Below are 3,374 nucleotides of genomic sequence, written 5' to 3' on the forward strand. Positions count from 1 at the left end.
TGAGAAAGAAAATGAACAATAAGAGAGACTACAGCAGTGGTTGGAGGAGAAAGAAAATAAACAAGAAAAAAGTATGCAACAGTTGAGAGAAAGCCAGCATACACAAATAGAAAAGATGAGTAAATTTCAAAGTGAATTAAATATATTAAAGGATGATTTAATTTCTTTTACACAAGGTGGATATATTAGCCATCGACCTAATCAGCCTCAGACAACGGGAAGCCCTTCCAGACCCCGCAGCTAAACCCTGATGCAGACATCTTCAGTCCTGTCAGAAGTCACATTCCAGACATGAGTGTCAGTAATAGAGATAATCTAGTACGAAGGAAGCCACAGGAATTCGATGGGAAGTCACCATGGAAAGCATATATAGCACAATTTCATTAAATTATTTTTGAGGATTGAACAGCTGAGATGGACCAATAGGTCCCATGTTGTCTCAAAATATTATGTTATGTTATTGTTCATTAACAAGTAGATGCAATAACTCTCACAGTGTAAGTTACTACAAGATTATAAATTGACCCACTGAACACTTCACTGATTAGCTAACTCAACTGGTATTGCCCCCCAGTAGCACAGCGATATGTCTGTGGACTTACAACGCTAGAATCCGGGTTTCGATACCCGTGGTGGGCAGAGCACAGATAGCCCATTGTGTAGCTTTGTGTTTAACTACAAACAACAACAACCAGTATTTATGTCATTACTTGTTTTCTCCTAACTTTCATGAAATTTTAGATTACGTTATGATAGACTCTCTTTAGCAACAAACATCTAAGTTAAAAATACTAAAAATATAGCTTACATCAATATATAGTAGAATTACGACAGTACAATACCTTTTAACATTACTGATTGATAAATTTTTAACACATGAATGTTTTTTAATTCCTTTATAGATTATTAAATAATCAAATTGTATATTATTAATTTGGACAATGACATATTATGCGCTGTGGCAAAGGTAACTTGTCACATTAAAAAAAGGTTTATAAATAACTTTTTTCGAGGATATTGTTTTACCTCAAAAATTGTGAAGTTTAATTAGTTACATCGCGTGTTTGATACCCGTTGTAACTTCTTCTTAGCTGTAGGATTACGTGTAACTTGGGAATAAGAATACTGAATTTAAACATATGTATATATATATGTATATGTATGCAATAAATATCAAAATAATATATGAATAAAAAATATGTTTATAACAATACTTGCAGGCTAATTTATAGAAATATGTATATGCATTTTTAGTTATAATATATATCACTATTTTGTATCTCAGAAGAATATGATAACAGATGTCAGGTTAGTGCATTTGGAGCCAATATGGAGTAGAATCAACGTAAGCTAAATATTTATGTATTTAGGCTTAAAAACAATAATTAATTTGCATCATATGTGTAAAGAAAGTAGGTAAATTAATTAATATTTTACTCTGAGCCCAGAAACGCGTACAGCTGGTTCGAAAGTCTTACACTGTTTGCATTTCATTCTATTCTAATCACCAAAAGCAGCAATCCGAAAGCCTTACAAGTTACACTTGCAGTGTTTACACTTTTTAAACTTAAACTCAAGTTAAAGGTCTTTTTTAGTTTAACTTTAGTTTACCACTACCAGCAGTGCTGAAGACTGAATTTATAATTAGAATTGTTTTTAAACGATGGTTCACCAAGATTTTCAAATTCCTCTAGAATATGTTTTCATCACATTAATGTCTGCATGAATAGATTCATTTTCTGATTATTTCCCTTACTCACTGCAAAATCCGTAGTTGTCAATAATTGAATAAATAAATCAACTGGAAAAATTTTAAATAAATTTAGTTATGGCTCATCCTGTATCTACTAATAAGAGTTTGTAGCCATTAGTCATGTACATTTGTTAGAAATTACTTGTGTTCTAACACATATGACAAAAAAGATAATTACTGTTGATAATTACTTCAGTAATAGTTAACATGAAATTAATCAAATTCATATCTAAAAACTGAAATATAAAAATGATATATACCTTATAACAAGTAATGAAGGGATATAAATGTATGTGAATTGAGATCTGTAATACATAAGAAAACTGTAATATAAAAGAAATAAGCCAAAGCACATGAATTGGACTCAGCAACATTATAATTTATAAGTTTCAAACTGTTGATCATATATCGTCATCCTCTGTAACCAAATTAACATCTTGTAAGGAACCAGTTCATACACACAGGCATGTTTAAACATAATAATTTGGTGTGTTTTTGTTTGTTTTTCACATTATAAATAGCCATTTGCTCTATTTATTTACATTGCTCATAATTATTTACATTTATATATTTAATCATCAGTTATCAGAGCTCTCTTATTAATATTATTTGTGTTTATTATTTATAATATTTATTATTGGGTATTTTTGACAATTTGAAGTACACACATTTTAGATAGTTGAATGTGGATGGTCATGTAAACTAATGAAGCTAGTATGTGGTCCCCTCAAACTGGAGGATTAGTATTTAAGGCTAGGTAATTTGCACAGTTTTAGTATGCCATGACTCTACTATACCAAGGACTTATGTTGTGGCATTAGGGTGAGTAGGAAGTACACATCATTTTGGCAGTATGAAAAATGGTGTCTAGATCTGTAGCTCCCACATCATATTTATGCCTGTGACGTGTTTATTTCAGTTTGTGAAGTAATGTACCAACAGTATCAATACGTACAGCTATGAATGTAATGTTGTTGTCAAGAGTGTAATAAATGTATTTGTAGTTTTCAAAGTATTATTGTGTGTCTTTATCTATATTAGTGTGAACTAGTTGTAGGAACGACATAAACAACTTGTGGGACGTTATAATCTTATGTTGGAATGATGGTTCAGGTGCAGTACACTGAAAGATTTTATGATAACATTATGATAATGAATAAATAGTAAAACAGACCAATGGATATATGCATATTACAAATGAACCATTTGCTTCAAAACCATTAGTCTAAAAATATGCCCCTTAAACTGTAAATTATCTACTATTATTACAACTTATGGAATTGAAACAAGATGGTCAAGTTAAAATCTGATGAAAATGTATATAATAGATCATTAAAGTATAGCGAGAAAATTTAAATACGTGGTTTATGGAACAGTAACCATATCATGTATGTGTCTGTATCAGACAATTCTAGCATTCATACAATATTTGTGTTGCCTTTTCTTTGAATTCTCTCTGTTTTTAGTGCTGTGCACTAAGGAACTTGTGAAATGAATAGTGTACTTCACGTATGCAGCCAGTACTTATTGAAGAAATAATAAATATCTCATTATCTTTGAGGTTTTAAGGTCTTTCACAGGGATCAGGAAATAAAAGAGGGGGTAGGTATTTTTATTCATT

General features: G+C 30.7%; 1 protein-coding gene across 1 annotated transcript in view; it reads left to right on the forward strand.

The window, feature by feature from the left end:
* Positions 1-1,312: 1,312 nt before the first annotated feature.
* The window catches only part of LOC106459650 (mRNA-capping enzyme-like), a 51,394-nt gene continuing 49,332 nt past the window's right edge, over positions 1,313-3,374 (forward strand). Inside the window, exon 1 of the mRNA XM_013919286.2 lies at positions 1,313-1,345. The gene's annotated coding sequence lies outside the window, so the exon portion shown is untranslated. The remainder of the gene's footprint in view (positions 1,346-3,374) is intronic.

Source organism: Limulus polyphemus, unplaced genomic scaffold (assembly GCF_000517525.1).
Source record: "Limulus polyphemus unplaced genomic scaffold, Limulus_polyphemus-2.1.2 Scaffold643, whole genome shotgun sequence".
Lineage (NCBI taxonomy): Eukaryota > Metazoa > Arthropoda > Merostomata > Xiphosura > Limulidae > Limulus > Limulus polyphemus.